This window comes from Grammomys surdaster, unplaced genomic scaffold (genome assembly GCF_004785775.1).
Source record: "Grammomys surdaster isolate TR1022 unplaced genomic scaffold, NIH_TR_1.0 315, whole genome shotgun sequence".
Classification (NCBI taxonomy): Eukaryota; Metazoa; Chordata; class Mammalia; order Rodentia; family Muridae; genus Grammomys; species Grammomys surdaster.
The window spans coordinates 637,181-658,433 of record NW_021604734.1 but is presented as its reverse complement, the minus strand read 5'-3'; the positions used below and the strand labels follow the sequence as shown (position 1 = coordinate 658,433).

The window sequence follows — 21,253 nt, the reverse complement described above, 5'->3', positions numbered from 1 at the left end:
CCTTCCCTTCCCTTCCCTTCCCTTCCCTTCCCTTCCCTTCCCTTCCCCCTCCACCCTCCAGTACTATCTCCTGTCTTTCCCTTTCACTATATTTCACAGTCACCATTTAATTCTTAGAATCAAGGCATGATTGATAAATGAAGAGAATTCTAGATTCTAAAGGTCTCTGGGGCTGTAGTCATTTGCCTTAACCTCTTTTTGTGAATTCTTAGAAGAAGAGGGTTTCCGTTCAGAGTAGCTGCCTAAGGGCACATGTGTCATACTTGAATATATGTTTCTCTGATTTCCATAGACTCCTAAGTAGTGGTGAATCATTTCTTCACTTTGTCACCTGGTTCTTGAAGGAAAACAACGGAAATAAAGACAAAATATGGAAGTGAACTCATAATTTAACTTAATGGATCAGAGTATTCATGTTAGCTCTTACAGGTTTAGATTTTTAAATCACATTTAAAAAATTTATCTATCATCATCTATTTATCTGTTATCTATCTATCTATCTATCTATCTATCTATCTATTATCTATCTATCTATCTATTATCTATCTCTCTGTGTTTGCATGTTTATGTACTACGGAGTACATGTAGAGGTCAGAGGACAACTTGTGGGAGTCAATTTTTCCTTTTCCTATGTGGGTTCCAAGGCATCAAACTCAGATTGCTAGGCCTGTCAGCCAGTACTTTAACTCACTGGGACCATCTTGCTAACCCTGCTCATGCTTCTGCTTTTAACCTACTTTACTTAGCGCCGAAGAAATGATATGCTCCTATCCATTTCCAGTGATAGCCAGAATGAGAAGGAAAAAAAAACCTTTGGTTCCAAAAGTTAATACTTTATTATCTTTTGTTGCTTCCTTCCCAAGACTTCTTGTAAAGAGGAAGCTACAGGTGATCCTTGTAGAACAAACTACATTAATATTTATGAAGCTGAGCTCAGAGCAAATATTTGAATGACAAGTTGTAAAAAGGCATTATTGATAAGAGACAACGGATGCTAAAGTCTTGCGCTGTGCCATTATAAATAGTTCCTCTGTACTTCTTGACAGACTTGAAGAAGAGGATGATTAAGTAGAAGGGCGCAGCCTGATTAACCTTACCGCAGGAGCCACTTCTTGGCGCACAGTGCTTTCCCATTTCTTTTTGGCACATCCATATATATATAAACAAAGAGATGCAGATGTTTAAAAAACATCTGTGAGTTTAGTTCAAGCTTTCAGAATATTTTTCAGCTTTATTGGTTCAAAGTTAAAACAAAGTCATGTTTTAAGATGACTGAACAGGAGCATCACGATGTTTTCTAAGGCAAAGAATTTTCTTCTTTCAAAGGTATTAGTTACAGGGACATGTCAGTCTCTGAATATTCTTCTAAATGATCTTATTAGTTGTTTTACATAATTTTAATTTGTAAGCATCAAGGAGGAGAGTGGAGATTTCCTATGTGTTTGATTGTTGGAATTCTAATTTGATTTGAAAAATTCGGAAGCTTTTGATGATCTGTACTATAGGCAAAGCTTTGACCTCTCTCCAAAGAAACTTCTAAATTTTGCTGCTAGAAGCTAGTGTCTAAGTTCCTTGAGTAAGAGCAGCAACCACTCTTACTGAAAGAGAGGCAGTAGCTGCAGTTCTGGATCCATTTTGGCTGAGGCACTCTCAAATATACATTCAGATTCAAGGATTTTGCATTTGATTTATGAGACCTTGAAGAACAGCACAAAAGTTATATTGCACTTGGTGCATGGAATAGAATGTTTCTATAAGTCCATTGCTGGGGCCCCCTTCAGATTTTGTACTATGTATAAGTGAGCAACCCTGAAGCTTAAAGTGCTGTGGGCTTCATATTAAATTTGTTTTGGTTTGGGAGTTGACAGTTTTTCTTCCAGAAGCATAACTGTATCCCACACATTACATTGCTTGAATGTGGTCTTGTAGGCAGTACTTTTTGATATCCAAGTAGTTGTATTCTATGTTACCCTGCACATACCAAAATCTGATGTCCCATGTCTTAGAGATGGCATAGGATTTGTACACAGCCTATACACTCCCTTTATCTATTCTATATCTCTTGCCTACTTATAATTCTTCACATAGTATAAAGGCTGTGTAAATAGTTGTTACTCTGTACTATTAATGGAATGGAAATAAAGAAAATGTTCATATATATTCAATATTGACACATATACTTTTAATTTGAGATTGGCTGAATTCTCAAGTGCAGAACTCTGCACATGAAGGGATGATGATACTTATGTATACAAAGAAATCATGAGGGTGGGAGTATATACAATAAGATTGCTTTGAAGGTTATACCCAATTCTGTGATGAGCCTACTGTGTGTCTGAGGCTTCAAGTGATACCCCTCTCAGGGCTTATGTTAAATACATGATTAGTTTAGAGTCAGAGATGAAAGCAGACAGTGCAAACTGCTAGTCAAAAGAAAGGATACCAGATCCAAGAATTCAATAATTCTTTGTCTCAGCAGTCAAGAATATGTCCCAAAGGCATAGGATGGGGAACACAGATGCTCTTGAAAGTCTGTGACTTGCCCCTGAGGTGCGTGCTGGGTAGGGTTAGAAGGAACACAATGCCTCACTAAATGATCAGAGATGTAATATAATAAATGCACAATATGACCATGAGCCAGGCCTTAGTCAAGGTTATTCTTCATCAAGAAAATTTTCCAAATTTCAGTTGTGGAAGGAATGTGCAAGTTGGAGTCCAGATATCTGCATCTGGGTTGTCTTGCTCCTTCTCATTAACTGCATGCTTTTTGGCATGATTTTAATCTCTCTGGGTTTGTTTCCTCATCTGCAATTTGATAATGTATTTTTCTGGTTGCCTATTGACACAACCAGATTGTAACAAACTGCTCCCAAATTCAGTGGCTTGAAATAAACCAGGTTCATTTTTATCTCGAATTCGAAATATGGGCAGGGCTCAGTGAGGGCAGCTGGACCATTCTATTTGGGGAAAATAGTCTAGCTTAAATGCTGAGGGTTAGTGTCACCATTACCTGTCACTCACTGAGCTCACTCATTCACCTGTGTGGTGGCTAATGCTAGCAAGCTGCTTGAACCTCAGGTGGTGGCTACAGTGCCTTCACATGCCTCTGCATGTGCTTCACTGTGCTCTCACCACACAGGAGCTAGCTGTCAAGGACAAGTTCATAGTTGTCCAAGCCAAAGCCATTATCAATTTGTGACTCATCTTCAAAGTTATCCAGGGTCACTTTGGCCAGAGCCACAGTTCTACTGTGGTTTGAAAGGAAGGAATACAAAGTGTTGTCTTCTATGGAATGCTGATAATGTCACATTGTAGGAAGAATACGTGGGATGGGATACATTGTTGTGGCCATCTGCAGAAAGTGCCATCTGCCGCATGGATAATCATAGTAGGTGTTTATCAAGAGCATTTAATATATCCTAAGAGCTTTGAGATTTGTAACCTCATGCTACCCCATCGAACAACTCACTACAACACTGTGGGGTAGACTGTATTGTCATCTAACTGTTTTCCAGATGAGAGAAATGTGACTAAAAGAATCAGAGGTGGAGCTGAGATTTGAACCCATGTTTTAAGAGTCCTTGCTTTTGCTCCTTCACTGAAGACTTGTTCTCAGGACTAAGCAAGAACTGTGTGGATATTATGCAAACTCTAGTGCTTTTTAACAAGAAAATGGGGACTTTTTAGATCATAGATATTGATGACTTTAGGCCCAGTCACTGTGCCTGTCTGTCTGGCTGTGGTTTTATAATAATAATAATGTAAAAATGAAGGTTTAATATTTTACAAGGGAAAAAACTCAGAAGCATCTTGATTTCATGCACTCTGATCATTCTGTGTCCGTATTCCAGCATCCTTGGTTAGTCCTGATGCCTTAAATTATGGCATTAAAAAGAATGTGAATGCTCTAAGAAGCCCGTAATGGTGTATGGTTCATCTTGCACCTGCGTGTCAAGAGTCTAGATGTGCTCCTTAGCAAACTTATGATGTTGAGAAATAATTACCGATGTAGACTATTTTCTCCTGATATATTCAGGAAAATATAAGAGTTCTAGAAGTCTATTTAGTCCTGAGAAAGAAGAGACTTGGGGGTGAAAGGTTCTTTTAAATTCAATTTGGTATCTAAATATTTGGGCATGTTTACTGGAATTTTTCTCTTTTTTACTTTGTTAATGTTTAACCAAGCAGCAATATGTGAGCCATACAGGAAGAACAGAAGGTAGTGTTCTCACACCAGAGACCTTGCTTTGCATAGGAAGCAGTCTGAAGAGCTGACTAGTTTGAGTCTTAAAGACTATGTAGCTTTTTTTTTTTTTTTTTTTTTTTGAGGTGTTACATTTCATGGAACAAAACAAAAGATTCTGGAGTGTGTAGGACAGTGCATTTGTGTCACGGAAATCCATTTCATTTCTAATTAAATACCAGTCAGTATAGAGGGAAAGTTTTTTTTGTGAGTGGCTATGGGCAGGGCAAAGCTAGAGTCCCCTTCCCCGATAAATTCCCCATGGTTCATGAAAAGGGGTTGTACAGCGCAACTTGAGAAGACAGCCATGGTGAGCAACTTCAGTTGACTTTGGGCTGAATCTCAGACTGAGTTTTCAGGTGAACCCTGGGTACACCATGAAGATGAAGGGCCGTACGCTGGTGATCACTGCCTGTTCTTAAAGGTCCTGAAGTCTATCTCTGCTAGTAGTGTTAGGATTTCCTTGTATGTGAGGTTTCCTCTGTCACAGAAGGCCCAGCTTGGTATCTTACGTGGAGAAGGTTGGTTTGACTTCTTCTTAAGCCTTGGGCAAAAATCTCAAAAACTATTGGTTAGCCTCTGAGCTTGAGCCCCAAATGGATCACTAGTCCTAGACTCAAGTTTATTTTCTTTTAATATACTTTTTGTTGTTGTTGTTTTTCTATCCCAATCACTCAGGAAAGCAGACATCTCCCACACAGCCTAAACACTTTTCGGTTGTCAGACTCCAGGATTGCAAATGTGTTGGCAAGTAGAAAACACCTGGTGTTGGTTCTCAATATGGGGCTTCCTGTGTGTAGTTAAGATAATCAGGGAACTGTCAACACCGAAGTCCCAGCCAATCACGGCTGCAGCTCAGGAGGCTTGCGGTAAACAAGTTTGATTTGGGACTGACTACTTCCTGAGGCTCTGGCTTTAATTTCTATTTCTACTCTGCCCCTTGCTCCTTGCTTTTGGCCTTGCCTTCCTTCCTCTTTTCCATCCCTCTCCTACTCCCTTCCTTCTTTCCTCCCTCCCTTTATCCTTCCCTCCCTTCTTCCCTCCCTCCTTTTCTCCCTCCCTGCCTGCCTCTTTCATACCTTCCTTCCATCCTTCCTCCTTTTGAAAAATGCAAATGACATTTTAATGATTTCAATAAGTCAATGTTCTAAGTTACAAAAACCTATGAGTTTTCTGAACATAAATATGAAATAAATTTTCCTGAGAAAGGTACATGGGGGGATCAAAGAACTAAGAGGCACATGGCGATTGCTTAGAATGAGTTAGCTGGTTTGATTTTGTTGTTGAGTTTTGTTTTTTGACAGTTTGATATAGGTATATAATTCATTCTGATTACTTTCCTCCTGATTATCTCCTTCCAACCCTCATCACTACCATTTCGTTTCCCATTTGGTCTTGTTTTATGACCTGTTTAGTTTAACCAGGCTGTCTGTGTGACCATTGGATTGGAACTATCCGGGAGTCTGATGGCATCACCAGTAGATACACAAGTGAAGGCAGTTTCTTGTTTCCCTGATCTATCAGCAACAGACAGTTCAGCAGTGAGGGCTGGGACTCTTCATCCTAAGTCCTTCTTCCATCTGTGCTGGCTGTTGTCAGGCCTATTCTTGTCCAGACCCAGTGCACACATCTGTAGGTGCTGTGAGTGTGTGATTGTAATGTCTTGCCCAGGAGGCTTTGCAGCCTTCTCATTATCTTCTGGTTCTTACATTCTTTCTGTCTCATCTTCTGCAGTATTTCCAAGCCTCTGAGAGATGGTATAAATAATATACTTAGCACTGAACACTAATCTATTACTTATTCTCAGTAATTAAATGAATATTTACATTTATGATCACTAAAAATACAATATAACATATATTGTGTGCATGTGTATATGTATATATGTATGTGTGTATATGTGTGTATGTGTATATAGGTATATACTTGTATGTGTAAATGTGTCTGAGTGTATATATGTGTGTATGTGTGCATGTGTGTGCACACGTGTGTATGTGTATGTATGTATAAAATTTAGAAGGGGATGCTCTGCATGATGGGAAAAGTTCCTCACAGCAGTCATGGGTTATTAAACAAAGCTTCCTCCTCCTCTTTCTCCTTCCTTTTTTTCAGGGAAGGTTGGTAGAGTCTTACTACAAATTTCAGATTGGCTTTCATCTTGTAATCCTCCCGCTTTCGTTTCTCAACTGCTGTGATTACAGGCATGTATCAGCATGCCTGTCTTTATGTATTATTTTCTATGTTAAATCATCAATCTCCCCAGAAGCAATCTAAGAAAGCAGGCAACTAAATCCAAGGCAGGCGACATTTGATATTTGACCAGCTCATTATTCGGAAGCTTTACGCCATCTTGTTTGTGTTATTGTTGTGCAGAGTGTTACAGATGATGGTGTAGCTCCTCTCTGATGTTCCTTATAATTTCACAAGAGACATAATATACACATCAAAAGTTATCTACCATTGTGACTGCTCAACTTTCTTTGTGAAATGATTGTTCTTAGAGTAAGTTTAGTAGACACATCATCACATATGTTCTGATGCATTTTGTCCAATTAACAATAATAAATTGTAATATCCCCAATGTTATCCTCATTCTCCAAGGGTTACATTTTCATTATTGAAAATTGTTTCACAATAATCATTGGGACATTGCTTAATGCTTCAAGAGTCAGAGGAGCTAGACATTCTCTGCTTCAGTAAATGCTCACCGAATTAGCTCAGACTTGGGTGCTTCGAGGATGCTCATTTCATTGATTATTTCATTCAACAGTGGCATAGGACGAGTTTATCTGAACTTCTCCTATCTCTGTAGGAGTTCTGTGATTACAGGTGTGCACTACTGTGCCTGGCTTTACAAAGGATCTGGGTATTCAAATGCAAGTCCTTATTCTTGAGTAGGTGAGTGTTTTGTCCACCAAACTATCTGCCCAGTTATATAAAATTTGATGAGATATAGAAAGTCCACATGTATACATTGCTGCCTTAGAGGCTGCTGAAAAAGAGTGATACAGAAGTTCAGACATTCAATCCAGTTAATTCTCTGCATCTGTGGTTTTCATGCGCATGGATCCAACTAAACATGGGTTCAACATATTCAAAAGAAAAGATATCTACCTAAACCAGCTATTGGGGGCTGAGAAAGGAGTTTAACATCTTTGCAGCATGCCTGAGCTATGGAGTGAGTTCAAGGTCACTCTGGAAAATGTAGTGAGACTCAGTATCAAAATGAAATGACAGAAGGATGGGGGATTTAACTCTGCAGGAGAGTAAAACCTAGCTCATGTGAAGCTCGAGTTCAGTTCCTGGTACATGCACACACCTTAGCTCTGTACTTGAACATGAGAAGTCATCTTTTTTTTTGTTTTATTTTCTGGACAGGCATACTATGATTTTATTCATATCATAATATAGAAGATGATGTGTATAACTTATATGCAGACACTGTGACTTTTATAGGGACTGAATGTGTAGATTCTGGCATCTGTTGGAAGTCTTATAACAAGTTACCCATAATAAGAAGGATGAGTATTTAGTATTACTGCAGTAGGATAAAATGTTTCAAACAATCAACAGTAATCTATGATTGAATTTATTCATCCATTGCAAGGTACTGAGTCAATACACAACCTATGTTGACTGATGGGCAAAACGTATAGATACAGTCCTTACATTTTGAATGTGCAGGCATTAGGTAAGTATCCACACTAGTAACTGATTATTCATGTATCCACCATATGGAGCCCCAAGTTATATAAAGGAAATAAGTAGGGAGTGGACACGGAGCCATGGTAGGGCCAGTTCATATAGGACTGCTGGCAAAGGTCTCCTGAGTAAAAAGAACTTGAGAGGTTCAAAGAGAAGGGAGAGGAAAGCCAACCCCTGAAGTTTCCATCAGAAACAGGACTTACCACATTTGAAAACAAAGTCTACTATGATTGTACCAGTGAGATTATACAGTGGTATGAGAAAGACAAGTGGGCTGAGGAGACTGGGGCTCATGTGGGGCATTTCCAGTCATGAAAGGCTTCATATTGTGAGGGAGACATCGAAGAGAATTGAGAAGTGAGCTGCTCCAGTTATATTTATGGTAAGCAATACTTGGTTTGAAATAAACTGGAGAGGAAAAGGCTGGGGTGGAGAGGTCACAGGGAAGCTCCAGTTTTCATGAAAGGACTATTAACAGGTAGATTCTTGTTGAATGGGTAACCTATCTATTGAAGTTATAGGGAAGTAAGCGTAAGAAAGTGGTTTCGACATTAATGGGCAAATAACATTATTCTACATTAAGTTCTACTGAGGACAACTTTTTGCATGTATTATATACATGAATTATGTATGTATATCCTTAGTGTATTATTATTATTATTTTCTCTTTTTTTACTTTTAATTGAAAATGTCAGTAACTCCTCTCATTTTAAACCAAGTCCTGGGAGCAGACTTGTACTAAAAATATAGTTTTGATGCTCTTACTTTATGACCCTTTACAATTAAACATGTAGATCTTTTCAAGCCACAAATTCAGGGCAAGGATATAGCCTAATTGATAGAGTACTCATTTAACATGAACAAGGCCCTGTGTTCACCCCTAGCACAATATAACCTGGGTGTGGTGGTACACTCCTGTAATCCATAGCACTCAGGATGTGGAAGCTAGACAACCAGAAGATCAAGGCCATCCTCAGCTATGTGGTGAGTTTGAAGCAAGCTTCAGACAATAAAACAAATAAAAACCCCTAAAGCATGCATATGTCTTCCTTGGGTGAATCGTTTCTATCCTTCTTATTAGTTTGGGATGCTTCCTTCTCTAGCTTGCATTTCCTCACCTTGTCTACATGTTATGCCCTCAGAGGCCTTTTCAAGAATCTTTGATCATATCTAGTACATGGCTCTTGGACATTAGTTGGTTTGTGAGTCATCTTTAGACTGTATCTTGTCATAGGTTTCCCCATACATCCATACCTCTCTTTTTCTGTCTCTCTGTCTCTCTATCTCTGTCTCTCTCTCCTTTCTTTTTTCCTGGCTGCTTTGAGATGAGCCACTTTGTTTACCACATGTTTCCTTCCATGATGCTCTACACTCCTCACACTGATCCAGAGGCAATGGGGTCAACTCATAATAGACTGGAATCTTTGAACGTGTGGGCCTAAGTGACTGCTCCCTTCCCTTAAGTTGTTGTTGCTGGTATTTTTGTCACAGTGATGAAAAGTAAGAGAAGAAACTGTGGGCAATGGGTTCTACTCCAAGTTTTCTGAGATCACTTCTTTTTAAAAATCTCATTTATTTACATATCTGTCTCTTGTGTTCTCATGGAAAGTACTAGTCTTCCATGACTAGCCCCTTCCCTGTTGGGAGTCCTTGTTACTCAAATGAAGTGTAAAGATGTAAAACAGCAGACTTAATGGACTAGTAGCCATCAGAGGTTATTTGTAAATAATCTAAGGATGATCAAGGGAAAGGACCCAGCACTCATCTGTGCTGTGGACTTGACAAATTTGCCTTTAATGTAGAACTCTCTCAACCTCATCTCCAGGGTCTTCTGATGTCTTGAGCTGTCTGCTGCTTTCAGAAAGTCCCAGGAAACAAAATCCTATTAGAGGGTTGGAGGTTAATGTGTTTCCTCTCCAGGACCACTTTCTTTTTAGAAGAAAAGGAAAAGTAATGTCTTATTAGTGGTAGCATTTCAGATAGAGGTAAAAGAGGCGTCTTGACTGAAGTGGGCATTTGCCAACAAATCCAGCAGCAGCATCTTAAGTCTTGTTCCAAATGCCTTGGCCAGAGGAACAGATCAGATGCCCAGTGACATTTCCTTGGTTGGGTTCTTGGCACTTCCCTCGCTCTGCTGTGCTCACTGCCACTTGCAGATAAGCCCATCACTCCTCCCTTCTCTGACCCATCTGACTCACCCATGCCCATTCTGCTCCTGTGCATCATTCCATGCAGCTTTCTGACTAAGATTGTGGACTCAAGAAACTGAGTCCTCAGGCCGTGCTCTCTTATTTAGTGTGTGCTTCAATTTTATCCATACATTAGAGGGATTCTGTACTGCAGTTTAAGATGTAATATAAATAAATAATACCAAGCTTTTGTTTGTTACTTATATTGAGTAATATACTTGTAGATACTATGAATGTATGCAAATGCTAATTTTTGATGAATGCAACTGTTAATATTTGGATACATTAGAATTACCAAATTCTTATAATAACTCTTAGAGGGTGGTTACTATTATTGATTGCCATTTCAAGATAAGGGAACCAAAGTTCAGAGAAAAGAAACCGACTTGCTCCAAATCCCATAGGCACTAAGCAGGCAAGTGCCTGTTTCTCACCATTTTAGTATATGACCTCTCCTGACACAGTCCTGTCTCTTAGATACTATTTAGTCTAAGAGAATGGGAGAAGTCATGAGAGACTCTCCACAGCCCAGTATAAAATAGAAGATGAAACTAAAGTCAGTCTAAGGCTCTGTAACACAAGGCAGGATGAAATGAGCCATTCCTACCATGATACACAAACCAGGCTAGACTTTTAGACCCACAGCACAGACTTAAGATTATCCATGATGCCTTCTCTAGCCCTTCCCTCTCTCCTGTCCCTGTGCAGTCTAGGGGAGTGGAGCCCAGGCAGGCCAGTAATTAGCTGAATGTCAGCATCACTGTGAGGCAGATCTAATCCCTGATTAGGTCTCACAGGACCAACTCCCCTGGCTTCTTAATTCACTACATTTACCATGACATGTTGCTATGTCCTTTGAATTAAAAGTAATATTCACTTCAGAACTTAATGTCCCTTTGACCAAAGGTTGAATGTATTTGATATAGCAGCATTTTTCACTGATGATGTAGAAGACACAAAAAGTGAGGTTATATAAAATGAAAACAAGAAATTAGTAGCAGAGCAGGGCTAATTCCATTGAGCAAATGGTGGCTAAAAGTAGATACTTAGACAAGTAAGGGAGCAGCTGGCTCCTGAGCAGCAGACGGGTGATGAGGGCCAGTCTGTCTCACTATTAGCTCAGGCTCACCTAATGACCTTGGTCTATCCACGGCCTTGTGTTCTCATGTCTCAGCTGTTTTGGAGGGTGGTATCTCCTTCCCTGTCTTCCAGTGCCTGTAGACTTGAAAGTAAGTATTGGTGGAAAATGTGTCTGCAGGCAAGACAGATTTTAAATGGTTCCATAGCAAGTGCCTTCTCTCCTACAATAATACACTTGTAAGAGAAATCAGATCGGGAAGGGAGAAAGCTGTTGGGAGAAAAATCTGTTAAGCAGATGTCTACTCTGAGAGCTGAGAATATGAAAAATGTTTTGACACGAAGCTCGAGATTATGAAAGAGTGCTGATTCATATTGTTCTAGAATCACCAAATGTTATGCTATAAGGAACCTGAAGGATCTCCTAGTATGAACCCCACATTTTGATGTAAGCCAAGAAGATCAAATAACAAATGGCTCAAGAATACAGCTAGTTAGAAGCATTAGTTACTTTTGGCTTGCTTCTGGGTACTTTCCTGTGGGATGTCATGTATAGTCATTCCACAGTGTCGGCAGGGAATCCCTCGGACTCTACTTATGTTGTGTATGCTCATAACTGATGTGGATCCTCCTGTATCTTTTCAGTTGTCTCTAGGTACTACATATCTGCACTCAGGGCTAAGGCAGGTAGATCACAAATTCAAGATTGACCTGTACTGTGCGACAAAACCTTGTCTGTAGAAACTAACATAAATAAAACAAGCAATGGATTTACCTGTAATATCTACTGTGATATAATTGCTATGCAAATTGCTATGCCCTACGGTTTAAGGAACCCAGACAAGAAAAAGTCATGGCATGTGCAATACACTCAAACATTTTCAAGTCATGCTTCAAGGCACAGGGCTTGTTTTCTTGAGAGCTAACACTTTATACTCCCTCTTAGACACTGAAGGATTGTATTGGTCATCGAATTGGTTTTTTAGAGGCCTATTTTGGGGTTGAATTGAGTTTTAAGAGCCAAATTTTCCAATTAGTTAAGAGGGGAAGTGGCATATGGAATGAGCAAGTGAGACACAGAACAAACGGTGCATTCGTGAGTGCTGAAGACAGAGCCAGGGAAGCTGGATGTGCCTAGGAACCTCTTCATGCATGAGGACTTAGCGTTGGCTCAGGTATATGGTAATTTCAATTTTACTTTTTGGCAATTGGGGCAATACCCCCAATGTTTCTATCTAATATTGATTGAACACATGAACACAGAGCCTGTAAACACAGAGGAACAGTCATATAATATTAAACGTGCATGTTGTAGGCTCATATAACAAAACACAAAAATAAATTTTTCTCAGTTATTGATGCTGGAAAAAAACAAAGTAAAGCAAAGTCAAAAGATTTAGCCCTGAGTGATCTGGTGACTGATTAGCTTATTTTCTTTGGCTAGTATTTCCCAGCTTACACACACACACACACACACACACAAACACACACATAGAGAGAGAGGGAGACAGAGACAGAGAGATAGAGAGACAGAGAGAGACAGAGAGACAGAGACAGACAGAAAGGAAAGAGACAGAGAGAGACATAGAGAGATACAGAGACAAAGACAAACACACACAGACAGAAGAGACAGAGAGATAAGAGACACAGAGACAGAGAGACAGAGACAGAGATACAGAGAGACAAAGACAAAGACAGACAGACAGACAGACACACACACTGAGAGAAAGAGAGAGAGAGAGAGGGGGGGGGAATATTTCTGACCTCCTAGGTATCTTTTCTGAAGTGTACGATGATCTTGTCAGATCATGGCTCACCCTTCTGATCTTACCCTACAGTCTGATTTTCAGGAGGCCTAGGGTTATGTGGGAAAGCACAAGAAATCAGTTCAGAAACAGTGTCAAGAAGGAGTTTTCTTGCAAATAACAGAAAACCAGCCTCCTGGTGACTCGCATTAGATAATGATTTAGCTCTCCCATGCAATAAGACATCTACCAATAAGTCTTACAGGGCTGGTTTGCAGCCTAGTGTTTCTCCCATGTCTGTGCACTGGTCTGTCTACTGCTTGTGTGGGGAGGCTTCGTCCAGGCTTAAGTTACATGCCTGCTTCACATTCTTGCAAAAGGTCCCTAGATGCCTCACTCTGCTCAAATATCACCCTCTGGAACTGGTCCCTTTGCTCCTCTGGCTGCCAGAATCTGGATGGGGAGGTATCCCTGATTGTATAGTTGACTGCAAACAGAATTAGGTAGCTTTTGGTAAGGAAGGGTGGGAGCCTAGATACTGTGTTTGAAGCTACTAGAGTCTGAAACAGACACACACACACACACACACACACACACACACACACACACACACAGACACATGCTCGTGCACATGCACGAACACATCCATACACGGGTACTCACACATACACACTCGTGCACTCACACAAAAGATGGGGATGGGAAACTTAGAACCACAGTCTTCAGGGTTACACTCCCAGTGTTCAAATCCTTGTGTGATAAATTTGGACTGGCTGCTTTACTTCTCTTGACCTCAGGGTCCTCTTGAGGTTGTGACTAGATGAGGCAACAGAGCTGTAGTAAAACCAAAGAAGATAATGAAGACATATTTCCATAAAATTTCCCCCTGTTTTCTAATCAGCAAATTACTTACCCTTCTGGATCAGCCTATGCTTTGATTTCTTTTTTCTTTTTAACTTCAGTGAGACTGTGTTCAGACAGAAACTGTTAAAGCAACTTTTATTTACCATTATTTCAGCATCAAAAATACTGCCTGTCCTCAGCTTGCCAAGTCAGAAACAGACAAATTCCATTGTGTCTTTCTACAGTGCCAGAGTGTATTGAATAACAATGCATTTACAAGGTGGGCAGAGGCTTCAGTGGCAGCAGTTTGTCAGATAATCCCATTTAGGTAATCTGGATGAGGCCAATTCAGGTTCTTACTTATTCTAATCTTATTCCAATCTTACTTAGTAGTATCAGCTCTCATACAACACGGCGCATAGCATACAATCTCTCTCTGTGTGTGTCTGTGTCTGTCTTTGTCTCTTTGTGTCTCTGTCTCTGTTCTCTCTCTCTCTCTCTCTCTCTCTCTCTCTCTCTCTCTCTCTCATCTGTATTTTATGTCTATCTATCTGTACAGACATGGATTACAGAATGAATACAAGTTAAACGAGCTATTGTAGAGTTCTGGAGGTTTCAGAAATGGGATGATAGAAATATAAATAGAATCCATGTTTATAAGAGAAGAAACTCAAATCAGTGTCTGGGATCAAGGTCAGGATCAAGAACAAAGATGTACCCAGCTGCAGAGACAAAAGGGCTTGGCTCTACAACAGAAATAGCAGGGCTAGGTCCAGTTAGGTAAGTGATCCAAAGGACCAAGCATAGGCAGTTGCTTAGTTCATGTCAATACTGGGCTTCAGGTCCAGCTTAAGCCACAGAGACAGTCAAGAGTTCAGTCCTTGACATATACTCTGGTTGTTGAATGCCAAGTCAGTGAGGCAGACTTGTCCATCCCAGCCCCAGTGATTCAGTATGTTTTAGGGTCCTAGTGAGGAGAGTTATGCCCCTCTCTTGGTCTACTGTATCTGCTAAGACTTAGGGCCTGGTTTTCTTGATGCAATTAATATATCTGGGTGCCCCCACAACCTCAATTCATCTTAGTAAGCTTATTGTGATTTCAGTCAAGAAGTCTTCTAATTCAAATCAAATATGGCAGAAAGTAGGCTATGGGTAACTTTTCTTTCTTTTTTTAATTTTTTTGTTTTTATTTTTTATTGGATATTTTATTTATTTACAATACAAATGTATTGTAAACCTTCTAGAACCCCTCTTTAGAACCCCCTCTCCTATACCCCCTTTCTTTATGCTTTTATACCATTTTGATTACATGAATGTATTAAGGTCAGTTCTAGGTTGAGGGTCTAGCAATACAATAGATGCAAATAGTCAAGGAACAAGCAATACAATAAACACAAATAGAGAAAAAGCAAGGCATTAAACCCAATTACGTGAACACTCCCATGATCACTGTTTCTAAGGGCTTATCAGGATGACCAAAGTATCTGAGCCTATTTCCCTATCCTAGCCCAAGGTCATTTTCATGTCTGAAGCCTACTTCCTTGTTCTAGCCTAAAATTTAGATTCCTGTCTGAAATTACTTCTTTGTTCTAGCCTAATATTTAGATTCCTGCCTGAGACAACTTCTTTGTTCTAGCCTATGATTTAGATTCATACCTGAAATTACTTCTTTGTTTTAGTCTAATGTCAGATTCCTGCTTAAAGCCTACTTCCTTGTCCTTGGCCAATGTCATATTCCTGACAAGCAACCCATTTCCTTGTCCTTGGCCCATATCAGCTTCTTGCCAAGCAGCTCCAAAGGCTCTCCACCTCTCCCCCTTTTTTTATTTTATTAACAAGACTGAGCCTGTCTTAGGTCATTCTGACAAGAATGCCTTCCTTACTCATCATGGAATATGCATTATCAAAAGCAATGCACTTCTGTCTTAGGTTGGTAAGGCTCTGTACAGAATCTTACCTGTCCTTGCCTTGTCAGCCTGTTAATTTAATAACTCTGTCTGGGGGGTCCTCAGGTTCAAGCCATGTACTTTGTTTGCCAATATGTTGATATTGTTAAAGATAGGCTTTAACACGATGGACAGGAATAAAAGTATTCCCAGGACAAGAAGGGCTAGCCTGATCAAGCAATATACGCCATTCCTGAGGTTTGACCAAAATGGAAATACTGACCTCAGGCCATGGATAATTTTATTGGCATTATCTGCAGCATCAAAGGTCAATAGAGCAGCATTCTTTAAATTCATAATCGTACTATGCAAAATTAACACACCCAGAGAGGTGTTAGGATTATGCCAAATATCCTACAGATATCTTTAAACTTTTTTCTAATTATAATGACAATAATTGTAAATTTCAAAAGTAACACTACTCCAATGATATTTGTTATGACACTTGGGATGTCTCCTAACTCTTGAATCTTGAACCTCCTTCAGATAATTATCTTTTCAGATAATCATTCATTGTTCCAGATATGGGTAACTTTTCTTAAGGGTATTCTCAATAATATTAGCTATTCCCTTAAGAATTTTTTTTTAAAATCTAGACATGGTGATATTTAAATCAGTATACATGCTGACTCAATCCAATGAGAAGTTAGTTAACTTTACTGAAACAAGCAGCTTGGCCTCAACAAATTACTCCCCTGTATAGAAAAGCCATACATGGAACATAGCTAGGCAAGCAGCCTAGACATAGGGAATTTACAGAGATGGAGATAGATCCAAACAACAAAGATAAACATTAAAATGGAAGAGACAGAAACAGAAATGGAGAGATGATAGGTAGGTAAGTAGGTAGGTAGGTAGGTGTATAGGTAGATAGATAGATAGGTAGGTAGGTAGATAGGTAGATAGATAGGGAGGTAGGTATGTAGATATGTAGGTAGGTAGGTAGATAGATAGATAGATAGATAGACAGACAGATAGATATCTTTACAAAAATAGAGAAGACAAACCATGATTTCAAACAAAAAAATTGCTAATTTAATCCAAGTGTGTAGATAAAACAAGAAGAGCCATATAGCCTAAAGCTAACTTTCTTTAAGGGTAGGAATGATATTAGTTACATACCTTTAATATTTAATATTATTACATACCTTTAAGATAAAATTTGCTACCCAGGCATAATAAGTGGTTAATTTCTCTTCTACAAAATATCTCATAATACCCTGTAGTAGCTGTGCTGGGCTAGACCCAGTCTTCAGTTTCCACTTCTGTACATTGCAATTTAGACATCATTTTCTTAATGACATTATCTGTGATTATTATAAATTGTAAAACATAGATAAAATATAATTATGTAAAATTCTATCATCCAAAGAAATCTAGCTGATGTTTTATGTATTCTTCAACTCTTCAGTATGTACTGAGACTTCTAAGGAGCTTTGCATTGCACAAAATATTTTAGTTGTTTTTACAATTTAACAATATGGGATAAATAATTTTCCTGTTAGCACAATTCTGTAGTACCCTAGATATCATTTGTAGATATTATTTTGATGCCCACAATGCTTATTTAACCAGTCCCCTATTGTAGACAGTCTTTTAATTTGCTTTTGTTTATTATTACTTTCTACTGTGTGCTGTGATAAAGATTTTAGTAACTTTATATGGATAATGAGATTATTTTCCAAGCCAAAGGATATGAAGATATAATTCCAATGATGTAGAACATTGGTATAAGACTTTAATTAAGGAATAGGAATAGTTTACTTACCATGGCATGAACTTCTGTCAATGCTAAGGATTATTAAACAGTTTTATAGATTTGTTGTGTGTCTCTATGTGTGTGTGTGTGTGCGCATGTGCGTGTGTGTGTAGAGGTATGCATCTAGAACATGTTTGTAGAAACTGCTGCTGGATGAGGCATTACCAATTTTGGCTGTTTATGGACACCATAGATGTCAGGAAAACAGCTGTTGATGAAAAGCTGCCCATGGAAACCTCTTCCCTCCGTATGAAAACACGCTTCCTCCCACAACAGGAATGATTCTTTTGTATTTTCATTCTTCTTACATTTTGCTCTCTATTAGTTTCTTTTTCCCAGTTACCTAATGTTATAGAGGCAACACATTGGGGCCTCTGTATCAGATTCTGACATGCACAGTAAGGCCTGGTGGCTTCTCAAACTCACTTAAAGATTCAGCGATAGACTCGCTGTTAGACAGACAGAATTTAAAAGCATTTCTGAAATGCAAACATCAAAGGCAGCAAAGTGCTAGAGACAAGGACATTGAAATGTGGTAGGGAAAACATCAAGGGGCAACCTGGCAAAAGAACCCATGTGTGCAAAGCCAATTCCCGCAGTTAGAAACAACCATGAACTCAGGTTTTATAAACAGGATAACAGACACCAAAGGTTCTGAAACTCTTGGATCATTGCGAATGCTATACCATACTTTCAGATTCGACAGCTATAGAGAGATGTAGAGAGTGAAACTTGCATTTTTTTCCTTTGTTATGAAAGAGACTTACATTTTTAGTTATGTGTATGTATGCGTCTGGATGTGGGTACATATGCATGAGTGCACGTACCTGGCAGAGTCAGTAGAATTTGCTGGGGCTCCTGAAGCTGTAGTTACAAGAGAGCTGCCTGAAATGGGTACTGTGAACAGAACTTGTGTCCCACACAAGTACAGGATATGGTGTGCTTGTAAGTGCCGAACCATCTCCCCAACGTCCCCTACATTTTCCTGTGTTCTAGAAAATTTAATTTTGTTACCACAGACTATTTAATATTTTCAGTAAGGCTTGTCAATGCATATTATAACCTCCATTTTACTCAAGAGGCACCCAGCACTTCTAAGAAAACATTCTTAAAGGTTATTTAATGCCCAGTAAACAAGATTGAAACAGGTTGATTTGTTTGCAGACTCATCCTTTTTTTACCACTCAGCTATAAGACACAGTGAGTATACAGAGAAGCACAAAGCTAAGGGTCATGTGTTCTTGGTCCTATTCCATAAAGAAGGCAACCACCCTGTGACAAGTCTCTGTGATGCTCTCCTTGCACCTTCCAAAACAGGTGCTTGGTCATAGCTGGTAAGAGCTCTGCTGTCCGGAGCTGCCTCATTCACAGCAGTTCCTTTAATGACCTTGAGAATCGGTCTCTCTACATGCTGCCACCTGCAAGTCCTAAGGCATTGCATGACTCATTCACCGATGACCAGATCCAGGACGCTGATGTAAGGAGGACTCAGCAGGTGTTGGGTGGAAGCAAAGGAACCATCATCATATTTGTTAGGGAACCAAACAAATTCCAAGGTTCGGGAAAAGGTTGATGTAACCGAGGTCATTTTTCTACTGGAGGACAACAAAGCTGAATGGTAACTTTCAGAGGGCCTGTCTATCCATATCTACCCAATTGATACATGCCTGTCTTGATAGAGAATGAAGACAAAAGGACTTTGAATTTTTATTATAGGAAATTTAGGTTAAGAGGAAGAATTTCCTGATAGTGATGGATGTTCAACAGTGGATTTCTAGAATGTGCTGTAAAATCAAGTTTTTGTTATAGTTCATTTAAATATAAGACAGTATCATATTTGCTTAGTATGTCTGAAGAAGCTTTCTATTGATGAAGACTGGTCTGGAACTGATCAGACTAGACTAGAAAGGCAGGCACCCTCATGTGACCCTGTGGCTGCATGAAGCAAGGATGTCTAGCACATAAGACTAATGTTACTTTAATAATTGAAACTTTCCTTTTTTAAGATGTAAAAGAGATAGTATGTGCATGCATGTGGAGGCCTGAGATTGATGTTTGAAATTACCCCCCACCACTCTTATCTTATTCACTGGGGTCTCCCAATCAAACCCAGATCTTGCCTATATGGGTAGTCTTACGGCCCAACTCTCTCTGAGGATTCCCTGTCTCACCTTCTGAGGCTGAAAATGAGTAGGTTTCTTGTTTTCCTAGCATTTACAAAAGTTCTAAGGATCAAAAATCTAGTGCTCATGGTTGCCAAACAAATGCTCTAACTCTGAGCCATCTCCCCAGCCCCCAATGGCAGCCTTTCAACAGTAATAATATTTGACTAACAAGAAAAGTATGTTAAAATGGTAGAAGTGGAAAAATCTCATCTACACAAGGGCAACATTAAAGATATTAGCACACAATATTAGCATATCTGACTGCTTTAAAATCATGTATACTTTAGAAAATCCAAAATTAGATGTAGCCATTGGTTTTCCCTTCATAGTTCCAATGTTTATGTTTATTGTCAATAGTTTTACTAATGTTCAGTTGTACTGCCTTCAGTTCTTTAGTTCTTCAACAATAGAGATTTAGGGATTTCTCATTGAGTCCTATGACCCGCCCTGCACTGTTGTTATCTGTTATACTTAGTTTATAGCGTGGCTTGTTTTAGTCTGTAACTCTTTTGTCACATAGCTGATATAGATATTAGGACGTTCTCACATAAATTCTCTATTTCAGGAACTTCTCTTCCCCTTGCCTCTTACTCTCTAGGTTTTAGACAACATTATAACAGGAACAAAGTCTGTCATAAAATCTGTCATGTTGCAGCAACATATAGCACATTCTTGTGCTGTAATCTTATGCCAGATGCCTCACCAGAGAGCATCACAAGATGTCATTCTCTAAACTCTCAGGAACCGTCTGCTCTATGGTGACTCCTCACCGGCTATAGATATACCTCCTGTGGCTTCACATACACTTCCATTCCCTTTGAATGGCAGCCCTTAGCCTATGTTTTTATAGGGCCACTTTCCTCGCTACTGTTTCCAAGAGATTTTCTAGTTATCGCTGCTCATTTATCCCCAAATCTCTTACTGTGGTAGTTTTCTTTATATATATTTTTTAGTACAGCACATGCATTTTAGTGCTTTATTTTGTGCACCTGTGCTGTGCTTCCATAGCCAGTTGTGTGCTCACATAACATGGTAGTTATGGGCAAGAAGTGCCCAAGTGTTACAACTTAGATGGACCAATGGATTACCCTGGGAATAGGACCTAATACGCTTGGGCTTCTGAGTCTGCATTGGTGAAAGGGGACACGTAGCTTACATGGGTTTGCTTTGGTGGATAATTTACCTGTACTAGAAGCAGCGAATACATATAGAAGGGTAAACTAGTGTATGATCACTAGTTTAGGGTTACTAGTGTAACCCTTCAAGGGTAGAACACAGGCATTTTAAAATTAGAAGTTCAATAAAATATTTAGTAATAGAATGAAAATAAAACACACAGCTTTTACTAGCCCCAAGTATTCAAAATCACAGCATTTTTACTTTTTAACTGTTTCAGTATAAAATATTTTCACATATTCACAGCTTTTCTCTAGGACTGGATCCAGAGAAGTATCTAAATAAATTTGTCAATAATAGAAAGGCAAGCAGAGGCTGGACTGCAGGATGGTGGTATAATGGAGGCAGAGGGGGCAAAGGGCAGGGGGCAGGGGGCAGGGGGCAGGGGGCAGGGGGCAGGGGGCA

General features: G+C 39.4%; 1 protein-coding gene across 2 annotated transcripts in view; it reads left to right on the top strand.

Annotated features, from left to right (window-relative positions):
- Grm1 (glutamate metabotropic receptor 1) overlaps positions 1–21,253 on the top strand; it is a 359,348-nt gene that overhangs the window by 88,340 nt on the left and 249,755 nt on the right. The window lies entirely within an intron of this gene.